A 22,786-nucleotide genomic window follows, 5' to 3' on the forward strand; every position below is an offset into this window, starting at 1 on the left:
TTGATCGAGCTTGGAGTAGACTTATCCGGAGACGGGGGTGAGCAAACGGCATTTTGTACTATTTTAGTCTCCATCTGTATATATAGACTTGTCTTTTTCCTTTCAAGACAGTCCATTCTCTGTTGTCCGGTTTTAGGACTTGTACTCATTTTGTAGTAGCTCTGTACTGGTGACTTCCAGGTTCTGGGAGGGATCTTTATTTGTATATATGTTTTGGGTTGCTTCCGCCTGTTTATATTGTTATTTGCCTACTCTTGTTTAATTTCTACCCTCAGACCCATTACTTGTTGTTCCGGGTTACGGGTTGGCTTACCTGCTGATGGGTTATAGTAGGTGCCATCATGACTTGATAAATCGGGTCGTGACACTATGCTCCCAAAACAGTAATTCTGGGCAGCCTAGTACCTCATGTCGCAACTTAGATTTGAAAAGGAAAACGGAATAACTGGACTGTATATCCTTCATAAAAGATATAGGTACGTCTCTTAAGGTTGTAAACAATCAAAAATCACCACAAAATATATTTTGTGCAAGAAAATATCATCGATACACTAACAGTTGTTCATACAGGATTTCTAAATCCGAAATCTGGACAGAACTTGACCTATGTTGCGTCCCATATTTCGAATCTATAACAGCTAAATTAGAGTTTTACATAAACATAAGATTTGTAGGTATATGAATTATATTTCAAAATCATATTTATTCACTGAAAAAGGAGTTCTAAAGAACGAGATATTCGAAAGGTAATAAACACTACTCAGCTCAAAAACAGATTTCGACTATTCACCAAAGAGAAGGGTGTATCTCGAATTCCAGCCAAAAGGACCAAGTTTTTCTTTTGTGATTTTGAGAGTAATATAGTTAGAGAGAGTTCACCAGGTTTCTTAGAGCTAAGGAACACGAATTTCACTATAGAGGAGGTGTAAACATATAGTCTCAAGAGTGATGTTTATCACATGCATAGCTGTTTCCAAAAGGTGGCTGCCCAAAAGAGGTTGGCTGCCCAAAATGCATACATATATACCTATATGTATAACCATCACCTCCCTTTCAAGTTATACATAATTTTAATTAGAATATTACGCAAATAACCCAAGACAATACCTTAAATTACGATCACAATTTATGTTAAGCAAGATTGCAAATATCACAACATTTCAAGCTCCCAAAATGAGAGTAAAACATACTGTAGTGATTAAGCAATGGTGTATCGACAAGCGACTTTTCATATAGGCCTTATTCGTAACCAGGCCAATGTAGTTGCGCCTCGTAGGGAGCCAGAGGTTGAGGTGCCACCATTGGGCGATGATTTCATAGTGGATGTCAAGCAGATGCAGGATGATAAGACTACCCCTCCAGCCACAACAACAAACACTGAAGCTCCTCCATCTCCGGCCGCTAGTCAGGCCCCTTGCTCGTCCAGAGCTACTCATACTTCCACTTCCACCGCCATCCCTTTAGCTCGAGTACAGAGGCTAGAGGCACATATGGCCACTCTACTTCAGCATGCGAAGCCATAGATGCAGCGTGCTATAGTAGAGTTCGAGGCTAAGGTTGAGCAGCAGATGGAGCATATGATGGACCAGAATGTTCAGGCCGTTCATCAGCGTCTGGATGGCGTTGAGTTGAGAGTACTAGAGAAGCTGGCCCCGAGTGTTTAAGTGACCACCCTTAAGAAAGAGATAGAGAGACTATGTGCTGATGTCACTTTACTTCTTGGTCCCCTAGAGACTGAGCCAGAGTTTGCCTCTATGGCACCGGTTGATGATACTGTGTTGAGTGCCCTATTCGGAGATGGTATACCGCCGCCAGATTCTTCCCATGTTGATGGGAAGCACCCTCGCTCCAGTCATACTTCTAATGATCCTAAGCTTGAGAAAGTAAAGAAAAGGGAGCGCCATCATACTGAGGTGTCTTAGAGGGCATCCATAGTTTATGAGGAGATAAGGCAACATCGGTCTAGGAAGGTTGGTGTTGGTGCCTCTAGCAACGTGAGCACTGCTGATGGTGTGGTGAGAGTTGATGATAGCACTACTGAGGGTGCTGAGATGGTAGATGTGAGCACTACTGATGGAGTTCCACGTGTTGATCCAGCGGACTCTAGGAAACCGGACCCACCCACTGCTTGAGTGGTCTTCGACGCATATGGGCCACAAGTTTCCTTCACCCGATCATTTAACTTTTACTTTTTGTGTATTGGGGACAATCACACTTTGTTTTTTTTGGGGTGGGGTAAACAGATTGTGAGTGATAGGGCGAAGTCTGAGTAAACCCAACTCATAACCCTCTTTTGGTGTTTTCTTGCCTGTGTTCTTTTCCCCCTAGAGACTATTTTAATTTTTATGGAACCGGCATGTTTAGGAATATATGTGTAGGAGTAAGTAGAAAAATGAAAGCATGATGGCAAAAAAACATAAAAACATGATCCTTGTCCAAAATGTTGAAATGTGCTAAATCGAGAGTCTTTATGAGTTGAATATGTTGGATCTGAATGTGACATGATAAGGAACCAATTTGACCTCTTGAATTTAGCTAAAACTTGAACTGGGTAATCTGATAATGAAACAATGTGCCAAGAGTGTGAGAGAAAAGTTGAATGTTCAAAATATTTGTGCCAATCTGGAACTTGCCCCGTTGGTCTTGCTAAGATGATCTAGGCTAGAAGTTGGGATGTTATCATAGGCCCTTGTTCAAATTAGTCCACTTAAGCCTAAAATGATCCAACCAAATAAAATTAATGTTCCCCTTGATTCAAATGTTTGAGCCTTAAATAGACCATTTCTTTTGATTCACCTTACTCACCTTTCCTAAAATAATTATCTTGGCCCCAGTCCCTCCTTGGACATGTGCACCTTGACTTAGGCCAAAAGCCTAAGTTGAGGATGGCTAATTCAAAAGTTTCATTCATCTTTTCCCTGGTCCGACATCGGATATTGTGCACCTCAACTAATGCAAAATCTATAAGTTGAGGGTGGCTATGAAAGATGAAACCGAAAGAAAAAAAGGGTATGAAAAGACTTTTGTGTTGAAAAGAGAAAAAGGAAAGATAGAAGAGGGTGTGACTTTGTACAAAAGAAGATAAAAGATAATAAATAAAAGTGTTGAAAAAAATAAAGAAAAGTAAAGCGAAAGAAAAAGAAGAAAGTGAAAAATAAGAGCCGCAAAGTCAAAAGTCACATTCATGTTGAAAAGACTCAAGGGAAAGAAAGTAAAATGAAAGGATGTCAAAAATAGGTTGAGAAAAGAGGTAAAAAGCCAATGTAATGTCAAGGAGGGCAGAAAGTCACTAAAAAAGTGGCCAAATGTAGCACACCTGACCCTGACCCTACTTTATAAGCTAAGAAAGTCCTATAATGATCCTATCAACTAGTTGGAAAGTCTAAGCAGTGAAAATAAGGGCAAGCCTATGGTATTGAACACTAACTGTACTTGAAGTCACTTCAGAGCGTGAGTGTTGAATGAATTCTAAAAAAAACAAAATTCATATCTTTTGTGTTAAAATGATTTTGTTTTAAGTGAGGGCACTAGTTACATTGTCGGAAAATTGGTACCTTGGTAATTGTGAAAAAGTGTATGTTGTGTTGTCTATTGGTTGATCTTTGTCTTAGCTAGATCCGCATGAGTTAGCTTGTTGAGTCTAATAGAGAAGATTTGCACTAAGAAAATGTAATGGATTGAAATGGCCATATGATTGCTTGAGTTTGTGTGTCTACTTCTACACAAGTGTCGTTTAAAGTGTTAGTGTGTCTCTTGAGGACAAACAACATGTTTAAGTTGAGGGTGTTGATATACCGTGAGTTTATGGTAATTTTGATACATTTCCATTTAGAGTTGGGTGTGACTAGGGACATTTTGTATTGAAAATAATGATTTTGTGTCATGCTTGCAGGAAATAGGCTTGGACACGATTGAGTGAGATGACAGCTGAAAAAGCTGCAGAAGTAGCCACCTACGAAGGTACCTACGTACCGTAGGTCCTATGTAGGTCGGTCGATGATGGGCATAGTTGGGAGCATCAGGAATGTCTGACCAAGTGTGGAACTACGAAGCAACCTATGGACCGTAGGTCGACCTACGGGTCATCTTGCATATCCGTAGAAGGGGTTCAGAGAGTTGAAGTTCCAGTACCTGATGAAAATCCTATGTGTGGAGCCATGGAAAAGGACCCACGAACCATAGGTCAACCTACAGTTCGCCCTGCATGTCTGTCAGTGATGAACTGGCAGTTGAAAGTTCCAGGCCTTGCAGAAAAAGTCTAAATGTTGCCCAATGGTGGGGACCTATGGACCGTAAGTCGAGTCATCGATCAAAGCCGCGTCTAGAAAGTTTATTTTCTTATTTTGTTTCCTTTTTGTTTAGGACATGGTTTTTCTATAAATAGGTTATGTAAACCTTGTTTTGGGGGATTAGACATTATTGTTCACTTTTAGTTTTAGATATTTTCTTGGGAATTAACTTGCACACTTTGGCAATTTGATTTTCGGATTTCGGTTTGAAAGATTTTTGCTTTCAAATGCGATTCGAGATTACGGGTTTCTTCTACTCAATACGTAAGTTCATGAATTCTTCTTTTAAAAACACGAATTGTGTTCTTTCAAGCATGAGTAGCTAAATCCAAAACTAGGGTTGTGGGAACCATGAGCGATTAACAACTTATGAATAATAACTAAGTAATTCTTGAATAGTGTTGATGAATGCATTGGTAATTCTTTCGCTTTGAAGTCTTTTTAACGAGTGCACGCATTAGAACTCGCCTTGTTGCTACTTGCCGGACCAAGGAGGTAGTTAATAAGAAAACAATTATCAATAGAGATTTAGTATGATACGATCTAATAGTCTAATGTCAATTGGTGCGAGGGTGAAAACTAAGCCATAAATTAATGTGATGTCTAATCTTAGGTAAAGGTAAGGGTTAGTAAAGCATAGACACGTAACAATACCAAGGTGTAGAGTGAAATTCCCTACTTGGAGGACCAATCACTTAGGGATACCTAACTTACCAACTTTGCATGTGATACACTAGGAAGGATTACTATTATTAGGATTACCGCGTTAAGAGCTTATGGGGAACATATACACCCTAGTTTCTCTATCTCATTGAAAACAACAAAGTTTGAATCTTGCTCACTTGTTACTTAAACAACAATCAATTATTTGTTTCACAAATCCACACCCCTTTAATTACTTGTTTCGAATATAGTTCAACTAAACGAATATAATTGTTAGTTAAGTTTATGTCTGAACCGTATTCTCGTGGGATTGACCCCAACCTACAAGTTGGGTTCTTTATTTGACAACTACCGCTTATACTTCTTTAGGGAAGTGTAATTTGACCGTATCAGTGAACACATGCTATAAACTACGATGATCAATAAACACTGCACACTTGACACCATAGAGGTAATGCCGCCAGATCTTAATAGCAAACACTACCGCTGCCAACTCCAAATCATGTATTGGATAATTTATTTCATGGACCTTCAACTGTCACGATGCATAAGCTATAACATTCTTATCATGCATTAATACAACACCCAAACTAGAATGTGAAGCATCACAATAAACTATAAAATCTTTACCTTCCACCGGTAGTGCTAGGATAGGTGTGATGGCCAAGAGAGTCTTGAGCTTTTGAAAGCTATCCTCACATTTTTCAGTATATTCGAAGGGTACCTACTTTTTGGTCAAAATTGTCAAGTGAGTGGCGATAAAATCAAAGTTCTTCACAAATCAACGATAATAGCTAGAGAGCCCCACAAAACTTCTAAATTCTATCACAAAGCTAGGCCGAACCCAATTCTTAACTGCCTCAATCTTTTGGGGATCTACCATTACCTTTTTTTTTTGAAATTACATGCCCCAAAAATGCAATCAGAGTCAATCGAAATTCACACTTAGAAAATTTAGCATACAACCTTTGTTTCCCAAGAACACCCAGAACAATACAAAGATGCCCGACATGATCTTCCTCACTTTTCGAATAGACCAAAATATCATCAATAAAGACTATGACGAATGAATCAACAAATGACTTGAACATACCACTCATTAAACTCATAAAAGTTGCAGGCGCATTAGTCAACTCAAACGACATAACTAGAAACTTGTAGTACCCATAACGGGTTATAAACGTCGTCTTGGGCACATCCTCAGGCCTAATCATCAACTGATGGTAACCAAACCTTAGATCAATATTGGAGAAAACTGATGCACCTTGTAATTGGTCAAAAATATCATCTATTAAAGGCAGTGGATACTTATTCCGAATGGTGACCCTATTCGATTGCAAATAATCTATACACATCCTCATACTACCATCCTTTTTCATAACAAACAAAACTAGAGCACCCCATGGGGAAGCACTAGGGTGAATAAATCATTTATCAAGAAGCTCTTGGATTTTAGCCTTAAGCTCTCTTAATTCTGCGGAGCCATGCGATATGGAATGATGGAAATGGGATGAGTACCAGGTTCTAAATCAATGCAGAAATGTATATCTCTATTAGGAGGCATACCAGGCAGATTAGTAGGAAACACTTCTCTAAATTCTGACACCACAAGAATAGACTCAATAGATAGAGACTCAACCTCAATATCCCGAATACACCAAACAAACCTACCCTACTAGTTTCCTAGCCCGAATGGAGGATATGATCTTAGCTTGCTTAGGCTTGTACACCCCTTCCCAGAATTTCTAGAGTTACAAACTTAGTATTACAATTAAACACAACATCATAGGGGACAACCAAGTCATGCCTAAGATTATGTCAAAGTTTGTCATATAAAAAAATCACCAAATAACCCCAGGTCTGAAAACCCATAAACAAAATAGGACAAGCACGATAGACATTGGTGACTATGACAGGCTTTCCAACTGGGGTAGAAACATAGATGGGTGCATCAAGTAGATCACAAATCATAGCAAATTCTAAGGGAAATTGCATCGACATATAAGAATAAGTAGAACTCGGATCAAATAAGACATTAGCCATCTGGTCACATACAAGAATAGTACATGTGATCACTGTGTCAGATGCCTCTACCTCGTTCTTGCTTGGAAAGGAGTAACGCTGAGACCTATCATCATGATGGGGGGTTTCCCTACCTGGCTATACCGTACATTTGCTTGCCTTACCATTCGTTGACCACCACGACCTCACTAATTTCCTCCTCACCCACCTTGTGGACGCCCTCGACAATTATTACCATTCGCCGCGGCTACCACTGCTCTAGACTGATGCTGAGCGGAATCCATCATGCGTGGATGTGGAAAACATCTCCTCATATGCCCAGGTTCTCCACAATTATAGCAAGTACAATCAAAAGATGGCATGCTACCCGTCGAATCTATGATTTCCTTGCTGTCATGAATCAAATTATGAGGTGGAGTTCCCGAATAATTACCTGTAGAGGCGGGCATAGCAGACTGAATTGGTCTGGCTGCAGGTGTTGGTCTCCCTGACTTTTTGGAGTAAGAACCTTGAAAGTTTCCCGAGTTCTTGTCCCTTTTAGCCAATGCCTTAGCCTGACCGTCTCACCACACCCCCTCCATTTTCTTTTATTACCTCAACAAAGCTCCTCCTTGCAAAGGTCAAATGAATAGATAATACCTACAACTCAAAATTTAGTCATGTAATAAATAAACAGATTCTGTCTTTCTCAGTAGTTATCAATTGTGTAGTATATCTAGACAAGGCATGGAACATGGCCTCATAAGCAGCCAAAGACATACCACCTTGCTCCAAAGCCATAAACTCATCCTTCTTACGATCTTTCAAAGTCTGAGGTACATACATCTCCAAATACAGAGTATGAAACTGGGTCCAAGTAAGTGGGGGTAAAACTGAAGATCTGTATTCCACATAAGCTCTCCACCACTGCTTAGCCTCACCTTGAAGTTGATAAGTCACAAACTCAACCCAATACTGATGGACAATTCCAAACATATGCAGCCTCTCATAAAAATCTAGGAAGAACTCATATGCATCCTCACTCTTGGAACCATGGAACACATGCAGTTTCAACTTCAAGAACTTAGTCAACGTTTCATGCTCATTACCAGTCATCACAAGACCCAACAAAGGACAGAAGAAAGCTTTATTACCTACATTCCCACCACCTTGGGGACAATGATAACAATAGGGGGATTGGCGGGAGCTTGAGTTTCCTGTACAAAGGGAAGCACTACAACACCAACCAATCCTTTCAAGAACAATATGATATTATGAGCTAACACTGGGTCTATGGGAGGAATACATGTAGTCTCAGCCTACATCTCTTCCTTTTGTCCTACATTCTCCTCATTCTCAACCTCGATATTCTCTTCTACCTCTTCATGATACGCATGAGAGGCCTTATTTCTGGGAGCATTTTCAACCGATGCTCCATCCTTAGTAGGCAGCACTCTTCCTCAGCGTCTGCCCCTTTCTCTTCCTCTACCACTGCCTCGGTCGTGGCCTCTCGCTGTAGATTCCTCAACTGGAGCATTGACGAAAGCTACGGGCCTGACACCCTTGAATCTAGTGTTAACCATCTGTGGACAAAAGAGTGAAGGTGGTTTGTTACCCAATTAGAATTGGAAGATACCAATTGGAATCAAGTTATACCATGAAAGGAGACAAAAGAAGACAGAGAGATTTCCTAAAGTCCTATAGCCTCTCGAAGGAAAGTACAGATGTCTCTGTACCATTCCACAAGAATCTACTAGATTCATTTTGGTAGATAGATATCAATTAACCCAGGGCTCTGATACCAACTTTGTCACGACTCAGGCCATCGTGATTGGCACCCACACTAATCATCCTGTGGGAAAACCATTAATACTAACTCATTAATATGAAACCAAGCATTTAAAGATATGGAAGCAGGTTTAATTGACTAAATACTGAAGTTCCCATAAACTTCCTAAAGGTCTAACAACGAATTGCGGAAATTAATGCCTAGAACCTGAAAGTCAATGTACCAAAACATCTAAAGTTAAACCATAAATCTAAACAAGAAGGGGTACAACCCACTACTAAACATAGGAAATCCCAATGTAATATTCTAAGTCCATAAATGAAAGAGAACTCCCTGCAGTTCGGAAGAACTGGCTCACCCTTGAATTTGAAATGATCACCAATCTCTTAAGCGAGGTCAGTCAATAGCCGCCTGAAGATGCCCTGTACCTAACAAAGAAAGAGCAAGTGCAGTATCAATACACAACCATTGTGTACTGGTAGGATCACGTGGCTATTCCACTAAGTGCAACATACATAAGTCATTACAACATAATAATAGCATGCAAACACAGAACATATACAATATCATCATTATTTACGAAACAACGTACAATTTCACATTTCTCAAGATATACAGTTATGTCAAGTCAATTGTCCTATCATGGAACCCAAACCCAAACTGTTAGCATACCGGAACATGGTACTCGATCAAATGTTTATGCCAAAACTTGGCAACCGATCCCATATTTATGCCGGAACATGGCAACCGATCCAAGTTAGTGTGTTGGAACGCAACACCCGATCCATTCAACAAGCCACAACCACAACCACAATCACAAGTATATTCTCATAATCATACAATCAATGATTCATGGCATTCATCTTTCATCTATCTCATTTACAACTAGTGTGATCAATAATTCAACATTTGCATACATACACGTATTATAATGAAGCAAGGAAAAGCATATATCACACAATCATGAAATCACAACCATCACCTACCTCAAAACAAGCTTGAATTCCCTAAGAAACTTGATTCTTCCCTTTCCGGATTCGTTCCTCTTGTTCTTGGTCTACAAACAATTAATATAACACGAGAATCAATAAATAATAACTAAATACCCAAATTATTAAGAATTCTATCAACGCTAGATCAAACCCATGATCCCCATATTCAAATTAGTGCTTTTCCCACCATAATTTCTAGATAAAAATACTCCCCCATCGATAATTACCCGCTAGATTACGTTTTACGGATCGATAAATAGATCCGGGGAGTGAAAATCTTACCTTTAGCCTCAAGAATGGTGGAAAACTGTCAAGAAAACACCTGGGTTCGTTCCTTAGCTCTCAAGTTAGAAAATTATAGAATAAAACATTTTTGTGGTTTATTTTCGAGTTTAAGTCGCGTCTGCCTGCGATGGCGACACTCACCTCCTTATAGCGGCCCCGCCCTGGCGGGAAAAATCCCACCTTAGCATCTCTCACGGAAACAGTGAGCAAAATTAATAATTCCAAGATCCTCATTTTACAATACACATTCAACCAATGACACTTAGTAACTACCCGTTCACAGTAAGATCAATTTTGGGAGTTCTACTAACTCGAATTCTATTCCGTAAAGTCGCACGGGTTCTTTAACATCTTAGTTATCTACTCATGTGATAAAATTCACAATTTGATAGCCCAATTATTACCAGCTTTACCTAGACTTTAATGACTCCGATTTCACCCAAATCTGGATTAGGTTGGGAAATTCCAAGTTACTACAAAAACAATTTTCGGCCCAAAATCTTTCCCTGTTCACTTTTCTATAATAACGCGAACCAGTTGTTACTAAATCTAGAAAAACTGAAACTAGATACTAAAAGTAGAAAAGATAATCATATCAATTGTCCTCGAAGAATGATGATTCACCATTGATGCTGCTGAAATGGAGATTGGGAACCGATCTGTGTGTGATTTGAAAGTTGAGGACCTGAACCTACATCACAAGAAGATGTAGTGCAAAGTATGCATCCGTACTTGAAAGGTACTGAGCATGCAGGATAGAACAAAGCTAAACAATGTACATAACTGAACAAAGCATATAACTGAGCAAGGATATAAAATGAGCATGATACTATACTGAAAATACTGAACATGAACTAACTGAATGCAAAAAATAAAGTTTATACATGCTGAAACTGAATACTGAATTGTAACTGCTAACCTGGTCAATACTCTAGAATCTGGCTGTGGGAGCTACAATTAACTGGCATAAAATCCCATGAGCTAAATGTGGAGCCCGATGTATACGCCCCATTGAGAGGACCTAATATACCATGCCATAGGTAAAGAGGCATGACTGGGGTGATCGCTAAAGTGATTCCTATAGAGGGGACTTGTAAACCTATAGGGGTACGTAGTTCTAGACTATGAGCGTGACCGGCCCTAGTCCAACTCGGTATTTAAGCCTACTCCCAATAGAATGCATAAAATACAATATAACTGAAATAAACTAGATACCTCAATTTTCTGAAATGCTGACTTTAAAATACATAATTAATGTTCTCATAATGAAACATTATTAACTGCAGAATGTATGTCTGAGAATTCTGATGTAGAAAGTGTAATACATGACTAAACAAATCTACACAACTATGGTTCTGAGTTACAAGCAAGAACTAAGCAACAATTCCACGAAGACATAATAATCTTATTTGGATTAGTCTAACAACTGAATCACAACATACATTTTGAAATTCTAGAAACCCTAGGTCTAACATGTTGTAGAGAATCAAGAATTTGACTGAATTCTTGGGACCTAATGGATGAAATGAACCCACTAGTGAAATGCCACATAACTAGTGATGAAATTCATGAAGAAATCTTTCGATTTTGGGGTTGGAACTTATGAAACCTTGTTGCGTTCTTTGACTAGGGCTGCTCGACTCTTTCTCCTTCTTTTTGTTAAACTTGATGAATTTTTGGAGAATGATTTGACTGGGGTAAGCTCTAATTTACTTACTAGGCTAAAACTGACCAAAACTACATATTTTAGGGGTTAGACGACGTAGTTTAGGGAACCAATGCTTAGGGAAAAGACCAAATGACCCCTGAATTTAAAACAGTCAGGGGTTACCGATAGACCGGACTGTCGGACCATGGATGGACCGACGGTCCGTTCTGGTCGGCCGTCGCTCGGCGTCTGGGAGTTGAAGTTGCGGACCATGGTCAACGGACCTCAACCACAAACCGTGGTCCCACCTACCGTCCTGGTCGTGGGTCGTGGCTTAGCATAAATTTCTGGGTTCTGGGGATGTGGTTGCAGGCGGCCCACCACAGACCCCACCTACAGTCCGTGGGTGGCCTTGTTGGTGGCACCTGCATCTTTTGAAACTTCTGCATTCTGCCATTCCTAGCATACAAGGTGTTACATTATCTCGCCCTTGGGAACATTCATCCTTGAATGAAGACTGAACTACCTGAAAATGGGGGGAACGAGGTGCAAACCCTACCACTAATTACTAGAAACTAATATCTGACTGAACTAAGTTTCAAGAAAATGCAAATGCACTGAAAATGCAAGTATAAACTGAAGGAATGAAGTACTAAGACTGAATTTACACTTGAATGATTGAAAAAATTAAGAGGAACTATTACCTCAAGCTGGAATGGAATCAGAAGGACAGATATGAGGATACTTGGCCTTCATGGCTAATTCAGCTTCCCAAGTAGCTACCTCTACTGACTGATTCCTCCACAAAACCTTCACTGAAGCGACTTTTTTGTTTCTCAACCTTCGAACCTGACGATCAAGAATCTCAACTGGCACCTCTTCATAAGTGATACTATCCTTCATAGCCACACTTTATAATGGCACTATAGATGCTGGATCACCCCCATACTTCTTCAACAATGAAATGTGGAAAACTGGATGCACTGCTGCTAATTCTATTGGGTGCTCTAACTCATAAGCCACTTTACCAACTCTTTTCAAGATCTTGTAAGGGCCAACATATCTAGGACTGAGCTTCCCCTTCTTACCAAATCTTATCACCCCATTCATCGGTGACATTTTCAGGAAAAGCCAATAATCAACTTGGAACTCCAAGTCCCTTCTCCTTACATCTACATAGGATTTCTGCCGACTCTGGGCTGTCTTAAGCCTATCCCTAATGATCTGAACTTTTTCCATAGTATCATGAACCGAATATGGCCCAATCAAGGCTGATTCACCTACTTCAAACCAACCAACTAGAGATCTACATCTATGCCCATACAAATCCTCATACGGAGCCATCTGAATGCTGGAACGGTAGCTATTTTTGTAGGGGAACTCTATAAGAGGAAGGTGATCATCCCAACTACCCTTGAATCGATCACACAAGATCTCAACATGTCCTCTAAGGTGTGAATGGTATGCTCTGCTTGACTATCCGTTTGTGGATTAAATGATGTTTTAAGATCAACCTAGGTACCAAGAACTTTATTAAATGACTTCAAAAAACGAGAGGTAAATTAAGGACCTCTATATGAGATGATAGACAAAGGAACTCCATGCAACCTGACTATCTCATTTATGAAAATCTTGGAAAAGTCCTCCACCGAGTCTCTAGGCTTAATAGTTAAAACGCACGCAGACTTATCAACTCTGTCAACTATCACTCAAATGAAGTCATGCTATCTACGAATATGAGGTAAACCTGTAATAAAGTCCATGTTGATCACTTCCCACTTCCAAGTAGGAATGTTGATCTCTTGAGTCATACCCACTGGTTTCTGATGTTCAACCTTCACTTGCTGGCAATTAGGGTACTTTGCCACAAAATCCTCTATATTCGTTTTCATTCCCACAAATCACGGTACATATTAGTGGCGCCTAGATGAATAGAATACCTGGAGTTATGGGCTTTCTTAAGAATCTGTTGTCTCAACTAACCCACCTTAGGTACACATAATCGACCCTGATAGCGAAGCACACTATATCCCCATTGGGAGCAAACCTCAACCCCTTGCTGATGGACTACACCCTTTAGTTGAAGAAAGGGTTAGTTGAGACAACAGATTCTTAAAAAAGCCCATAACTCCAGATATTCTATTCATCCAGGCACCACTAAGATAAACCATGATCTGCGGGAAGTCTTTTGGTTGATTGTTATGAAAAGTGATAAAACGGATTTTGTGGTTAAGTCCCCTAATAGCCAGAAGGTGAAGGTAGAACATCAGAAACCAGGAGGTATGACTCAAGATATCAACATTCCTACTTGGAAGTTGGAAGTGATCAACATGGACTTCATCACAGGTTTACATCGTATTCGCAAACATCATTACTCTATTTGGGTGATAGTTGATAGAGTCACTAATTGTGCGTGCTTTTTGGCTGTTAAGATTATAGATTCGGCAAAGGACTAAGCCAAGGTTTACATTAATGAGATATTCAGGTTGCATGGGGTTCCTTTGCCTATCATCTCAGATAGAGGTCCTCAAATTACCTCTCATTTTTGGAAGTCATTTCAGAAAGGTCTTAGTACTCAAGTTAATCTTAGCACAACATTTCATCAACAGACGGATGGTCATGCAGAGCTTACCATTAATAGAGTTCTCCTACAATAATAGTTACCATTCCACCATTCAGATGGCCTCGTATAAGGCATTGTATGGGCATAGATGTAGATCTCCAGTTGGTTGGTTTGAAGTAGGTGAAGCAGCCTTGATAGGGCCATATTCAGTTCATGATGATATGGAGTAAGCGCAACTCATTAGAGATAGATTTAAGACAGACCAGGGTCGCCAAAAGTCCTATGCAGATGTAAGGAGAAGGGAATTAGAGTTTTAAGTTGATAATTGGGTTTTCCTGAAAGTATCACCTATGAAGGAGGTGATGAGATTTGGCAAGAAGGGGAAGCTCAGTCCCATATATGTAGGCCCTTGCAAGATCTTGAAAAGGGTGGGTAAAATGGCTTATGAAATAGAGTTGCCAATAGAACTAGCTGCAGTGCATCTGATTTTTCACATTTCGTTGTTGAAGAAGTGTGTGGGTGATCCAACATCTATACTACCTTTAGAAAGTATGGCCGTGAAAGATAGTCTCACTTATGTAGAGGTACCAGTTGAAATTCTTGATCATCAAGTTCGAACGTTGAGAAACAAAGAAGTCGCTTCTGCTAAGGTTTTTTGGAGGAGTCAGTCCGTAGAGGGAGCTACTTGGGAAGTAGAAGTAGCCATGAAGGCCAAGTATCCTCACCTCTTTCCTTGCGATTCCACTCCAGCTTGAGGTAATAGTTCCTCTCCAGTTTTTTAGTCTTTAATGCCTAGCTTCATTATTAGCATCTTGTTCTTTCCGTTTGTACTTGCATTCTCAGCGTATTTGCATGTTCATGGAACTTAATTCAGTTAGAAATTAGTTTCCAGTACTTAGTGGTAGGGTTTGCACAACTTTCCCTCAATTTCAGCTAGTTTAGACATCATTCGAGGATGAATGTTTCCAACAGGGAGATATTGTAACACCTTAGAACTTAGACTTAGAAAATGCAGTAGAAAAACTCTCAACAATATCTCTACCTTCGTAAGGTAGGGTAAGGCTGTGTACACGCCATACACACCATTCTAGCCAGACTCCGCTTGTTGAATTTATTACACTGAATTCAGTATCGTTGTTATTGTCACAAGAAATGTCCCAAGGTGAGAATCTATCTAACTGACAATCCTATTTATAATTAACTAGGTAATGTGCATGTGCTTCGTACGGTCATAAATAATTGAATTAAACTTAGGAATAATCCTTTACTAATATATGAATATTAAAAATATTAAAGAAATAGGCTCTTCAAAAAACTAATATTAAGAGTATTATAATATGAACTAGAATACTCTACCTTTTCACAGTAACTTTATCTCATTACATACCTTTCCTATAAATTTATCATTCAAACTGTAGACGTGTGACATTATATAAAGACATAAAATGATACAATTTATCCAAACATTATATTCATTAACATAAAACAGTACCATACAATACAATATATTATTAAACAATACATAACAATCATCCAACTAAACATTGTAATATAGAAAAAATAGAACAGTTAAGATCTTGTTTCCAGAAAACCCAAATCATACTGATAGAACAAAACTCAAATTGATTTTTTTTTCAAGAAATTCATCAAAACACCTAGGGAACAAATAGTTTTAACTAACAAAAATAAATTATTGTCTTAAAACATGAAAAACCAATGTTGGGATATTCAAATTCTACCACTATCATCTCTGTGTCCTCTCCCTCCTTCATTGTTGCCACTATTTGCACCATTACTAGCTCTGTCATTGTCGCCAACTAGACCTCCCACAATTTGTTGAACCTTGTGATGCCAACACCAATTTATGTTGTTCAGAAAATATTCTCACTTGTATTTTTTCTTTGGTGTGAATAATATTCCTATTTGGTCCTTTGTTCAAGGCTCTCCCTCCAAGATTGAAATTCTATTTTTCTTTTTGGGGAGGAATTATCACGACCCAAGCCTACACCCTGGACGTGGCCGGCACTCCAGAACCATTGATGGTCCCCAAGCTAACCCTTATCCTGGATGATAACAAGCGGAAAACTAACTTAAGCATGCAAAAGCTTAAAAACTGAATATAATTCATGAAACTCAAATGCAAAGCTTTAACTCAAATAATTTTCTCTGAATATAAATAGAATATTCAACTAGCCAACAATAGGCAACTTAAGTCTTTAGTACATTTAATAAGATAAATGAAACATACATCTCAAACTCTACTGTCTATCTATGAAGCCTCTAACTAACAAAGATGGATGTTGGGACAAGACCCATGACATTCTAATAACTGATATAACCGAAAGTACAAGTGGAACCCCTAGAAGCAAGGAGGCTCACCATAGCTAACTCAAACTCCATGTGATATCAATGAAGCTCCTGTTGATGATCCTGAACACATGTATATGCATGATGGAATGATGCAGGCCAAATGGCTACGTACATGGAATGTACGAGCATGTAAGGGGAATTTTAAAGCATAAGATAAGCTTAAACTTGATAAAAAGGAAACATACATACCTCTTCTGAACTCACTCAACTCAACTCAACTCACGAATAAAATACTCAACTCAAAGATATGATACTCAACTCAGCATATGCAACTCATGAAACTCAAGGATAAAGAAACAGTAAAAGATGCAATATATAAGGAAAGCTTTTAAAATAGTAGATAACAACTCAATGTATTGAAGAATACAATAATAGCTCATTTTTTATATATAAAAATACAATATAACTTTGTGGAAGTTTCTCTAGCCGACAACCATCACTATGAGTTATGTGATGATACATCATCTCGCCCACGCTTCCAGAACTATCCTATACTTTGTCGAGGTACAAAACCTCTCAACTAAGTGGATCCACTAGTCTATGCTAAAAATCATTCAGGAATCATCTAAAAAGTATGACCCTTTCTACCGACGTTAGCTACATGGTTTATGGAGACATGAGTTATTTGAACTCGTCCCCATATCAGTGCTCAATACTACTCCCAAAAATATACTCAGCTTATATGTTTAAAAACATAACTCTTCCTTTGGTTTGAGATAATTGCTCAAACTACCCTCCTAAAAGAGGTAACTTCTCTGGAAATAACTTTTGAACTCATAACTCATTTAGAAATCGCAGTTTCTCTTTTATCAATGTAAAAATTGATGCCTCTGGGAATATATAGTACCCTTATACTCATACTTGAAAACTCTTTCTGGAAAACATTTCAAAATCATATTATTATATGATTATTGATGAATCAGCAAGTCATACAATATAAACATTGATGGTATAGCGAATACCATACTACTCATACATTTATAATGTACTCGATTGTCATACTAATCATGCTTTAGAAACTCTTTTCTCAAAACTCATCTTTACTTTCTCAAAACTCAGTTTAAGAACTCAACTGTTGGCTTTAAAAAGATTTTCAAAATTTATAACTGAAATCATAGGGTTCATGCAGAATTATGAACATGAACGATTTAACTCAAGAATGTTAATGATACCTCTCATCTCAAGACTGCTCGACTCATAGGGTTCATGTGGACTTATGGGCATGAACTACTCAACACAAGGACCTTCATAGTTAACTTGTAGTAACCCAATGATTAGCAATAAAATCCCAAAACGATTAGGAACTCAATACTCAAAACTTAGAAACTTGAAGATACTACTCCTCTCAAAGATACTAAACTGATGGAGTTCATGCTGATTTTATGGGCATGAACAACTCGACTCTAGGGTCTAAATAACAATATAAAACTCATGTATACGACTCTTCTCATTCTCAAAATTACTTCCTCAAAATTTATCTCAAATAGACAGTTGATCTCAAAGGATTCACTATTGAACTCAAAGACTTTCTTGAATTCTACTCTTAACTCTTTCTTGAATTTTAATTATGAATTCAAGAGTTATTATTCATGATATGAAGGATGTCAAAAACAATATAGCAATTCTAAAATTAGGAATAGAACTTTTAAAAAAAACATGAACTCAAGAACTCAAAATCAACATATCTCAACAATACTCAAATCTAGGGATAGAATCCCAGATTTCTCTTTTTTTCTGATTTGAATGTATATGTAGGGCGGAGGACGAACTAGTCCAACACTATGATAACCTTACATACATGGAAAAACAAGGTTCTTGAAGAATCTTGAAGAAGAACTTGATTTGAAGCCTTGAAATCCTAGCTTGAAGGTAAACGATCAAGAAAACCTTTCTTGAGATTCTTAAATTAGTTTCTCCTTTTTTTTCTATTTTTTTCTTTTTTACCCTCCATAGGAGCTCTCACCCATTTTGCTACCTTGGTGACTCAAACTCGCAACCTTCGGGTTGGAAGTGAGGGGTGCTTACCATTCGAGCAACTCCCTCTCCTCCATCAATTAGTTTCTTGAAATCTCTCTGGCCAAGAATTATAATTTTCATTAGGATTTTTCCTTAGGGTTTTTCCCTAGGGTTTGAGAGAGAAGAGAATGATGGGTTAAAAGATGAAAATATGATTGTTTTGAGTCTTGTATTATAAAAGAAATTCGTTTAGGGTTTATTGGAAGTAAAAAAAAAAAAACCCTTTTTAATCTTTTCATGTCGGTTAAATTGGTAACAACACTGTATAGGTTACAAAAATAGTCATAACTTTTTACTCAAAAATTGGATTGACGCTAAATTGGTGGCGTTAGAAAGTAGATTCAAATACATTTTATTTAATATGTTATGAATAACGTAACCCTTTATATTCTAAGAGATATGGTTATTTGAATTTGACCCAAGTAGAATCTTACATCAAAACTTAATCTATAAGGAAACATTAAGAACACTTATCAAGAACTCATCAAGAAATTAAATTGCTCAATATTTATGGATATATTCGCAAAAGAAACTTATGATTGGTGTGTGGGTGAACAAACTCAAAACTATGGAAGCTTACATACCTCAAAGAACTAGATTCTTGGCGAAATCTTGAATTTCTTGAACGATCGCTTGAAACTTTGAACTTTTTCTCCTCTTAAATCTTCTCTCTAAAACCCTAAATGCTTTTGGGGATGAAAGAAACTAATTCTAATCAGTTTAGACTCCTAAAACCTTACTAAAAACGCTTAAATCCGATTGGGAAAGGAAAAGACCAAAATACCCATGATATTTTCGGGTAACTTTCCTTAATTGAACAGCCCAACTTCAAACAGGAATATCTCCCGCATACGAGCTCAAAATTTAGCAAACTCGGTGGCGTTGGAAAGATAATTCGAAGACCTTTCATTGCATATCTTATGGGCCACCTAAATAAACCTGTATTGAAGGTTATGGTCATTTTAAGTTGACCCAAAACATACAAGAACCTAGGGATGACTTGAATGAATTCTCTTTAATTCTGTTTGGAACTCAAGGTGCTATACCTAGTAATCTTAAGACTTGTGAAATTTTGAATTCATTACTCACCACTAAGGGTGGTTCGAGTCTTAGTTCAAATTTTTTTTAGGGTGTTATAATATCTCCCCCTTGGGTTATTTGCTTTGTTTGGGTTATAGTAGTGGCTCTCCCACCGGAGTGTTAATGTTGGTGCCAATCACGACGGTCCGGGTCGTGACAAAGTTGGTATCAGAGTCTAGGTTCGTTGATCTTGATGTACCAAAATGAGTCTAGTAGAGTCTCGCGGAATGGTACGGGGAAGCCTTTACTTTTCTTCGAGAGGCTATAGGACTTTAGGAAATCTCTCTATTTTCTGTTGTCTCCTTTCGTGCTATGACTTGATTCCTATTGGTATCTAGCAATTCAAATTGGTATCTAACCTTATTCACTCTTCTGTCCGCAGATGGTTAATAGTAGGTATAACAACGTCAGGCCCATAGCTTCTGTTAATGCTCCAGCTGAGGAATCTACAGCGAGAGGTCGCGGTCAAGGTAGGGGTAGAGGAAGAGATAGGGGTAGAGGCCGTGGAAGAGTAGCACCTACTGAAAATGGAGCTCCGGTTGAGAATGCTCATATGAATGAGAATCCCCCCATGCATCATGAGAAAATGGAATAGGAGGTTAATGTTTAGGAAGTTGGACAAGAGGAAGAGGTACAGACTGAGGCTACAGGTATTCCTCCCATCGATCCGGTGTTAGCTCAACAAATCATGTCGTTCTTGAAAGGGTTGGCTGGTCCTGGAATGCTTCCATCTGTTCAAGCAACTCAAGCTCCTACTAATCGTCATGTTGCTAGCACTACACCTAAGATGGGTGGAACGGGAGGTAATGATGCATTCTTCCGTCCTTTGTTGGGTTCTGTCATGACTGGTAATGAGCATGAAATGTTGACTAAGTTTTTGAAGCTAAAGCCTCCTGTGTTCCTTAGTTCTGAGAGTGAGGATGCTTATGAGTTCATCTTAGATTGCTATGAGAGGCTGCATAAATTGGGTATTTTTTCATTAACATGGGGTTGAGTTTGTGTTCCTTCAACTTCAAGGTGAGGCCAAGCAGTGGTGGAGAGCTTATATGGAATGCAGATCTTCTACTTTACCTCCACTTACTTGGACCCAATTTCAATCTCTGTCTCTAGAGAAGTATGTGCCTAGGACTTTAAGAAATCGCAAGAAAGATGAGTTTATGCCTTTGGAGCAAGGAGGTACATATGTGGCTGCTTATGAGGCCAAGTTCCATGCTTTATCTAGATATGCTACGGTTAGTGAATATAGAGGAGGAGAGGATTCAGTTATTTATTAGAGGATTGAATTCTGAGTTGCAAGTAATATGTGCTCATATGACTTCTGCAGAGAGGAGTTTAATGAGGTAACAAACTATGTTATGAAAGCAGAGGGGATGAGGTTAGACGGTGATGAGTCCACAAATTGGACGTATTTAGGGGTTTATTTTAATAGAAATAGTGTCCTCAAATGCTTATTTATTCTAAATATCTGATGAAAACACTTAAGTTTCAAGTATTTCATCTTTTAGTGGAAGCATGGACATTTAGTCATAAAGAGGAACAAAAAGGCTAAAAAGAACGGAGAAGCTGAAGCTTGAGCATCGCCAAGCACGCTTGTCGATTCGCCGAAGGGACGCACTCTGCCCTTTGTTCTAGCACGCAAACTCCTGAAGGAGTAGGTTAAAAAAGGTGATGAAAGGAGCAGTCGGCGTTTCACCGAATAGTTCCGCGAAGCAGTACTATGTCGCCCAATGACACAGAGCACGGCGATGCTGAAGGCTAGTGCAAGAAGGCGATGAACTACACCAAACGGCGAATCACCGATTTAATCAGTGATTTAGACTAACCTCGTCGAGCGATCCGCCAACACTATTTTCTGAAGTCTATAAATACTACACTCTTTATTAATTTTAGAAAAAATAATTTTTAGAGTCGAACAATTATTATAATTTACAGATAGAATAGTACTTTTTGCTCTAAGTGAGAGTGTTTTGGAGACATTGAGGAAAAAGGGTTTTCATTTTCAAGATTTGGGGTTGGGTCTCTTGGATTCTTCATTCTTGGGCTGTAACAAGACTTAAATCTTCATACCCATTTGAATTTAAACACATTTAGGTATAATTTTTTATCTCTTGATGTGTGACTGAAAACCCCAATTCTTGGGGTGTGATTTAGCGAATATGGGTTAAGATATTTGTTGGGTCTTACTTGCTGATAGTTTATTTGTAGTTTAATTATGATTTCACCTAGTGCTTTTCGTTTAATTTAATGGGTTTGTAGTTGCAAATACAAAACCACCAATGTGTTTTCGGTATGCTCGAGAGAGAGGTTGCGAAACTAAGACTGCTAGACTGATGGCCGAAAGAGTGGGTCGACATGAGGTTCAGCCTGAGAGGGTGAGCCCTAGTCCCATACCCTAACACTCAGCTCTAGAGAGTGAGTGGGGTAAGGCGTAGGTTGGTCTTCATGTGGCAAGTGGGTATCCAAGAGGAACCCATTTGAAACGGGGTAAGTTACTCGAGAGAGAACTTGTTTCCCCATAGAGCTTAGCCTAGTAACTATTATTCTATAAATTTTCTATTGAAAGCATGTACCCAATAACTTAGATTAACCCTTATTCCGATCACATCCCAAGAATCCCCCTCTTATTGCTTAAATTTTTTGTTGATTTTGCTGATTTTAGCTTACTTGTGACGAAACCCCATTTGTTAATTGACACTTTTGTGTCACCCCCTTAATTTACCATGTTTCTACTCGATAATTTCTTTAACTATGACTAGTTAGAACGAAATTTTATTTTTCTATTAATTCTCAAAAACACTCCCTTGGGACACAACCCCAACCCCTGGTTGGGTTACTATATTATTGACGATCGTAGACACTCGTACCGTAGGTTAGTGTCGTTGGTCACGATAAGCATCAAAATGGCATCGCTACCGGGGAGTGGTGTTATTTTAGAATTTTTAGATTAGTAGAATTTTTGTTCTTCTTAGTTGTAGTTTACTAATTTAATTTTTAGTTTTATTCTGTTGATTGTGTAAAAAATTCAGTAAGCATGAGTGTTAACGGTAGTAATGACAGCCAGGTGGGCCATCAGGACGACATCAACAACCT

Source organism: Solanum stenotomum, chromosome 4, assembly GCF_019186545.1.
Source record: "Solanum stenotomum isolate F172 chromosome 4, ASM1918654v1, whole genome shotgun sequence".
NCBI classification, from domain to species: Eukaryota; Viridiplantae; Streptophyta; class Magnoliopsida; order Solanales; family Solanaceae; genus Solanum; species Solanum stenotomum.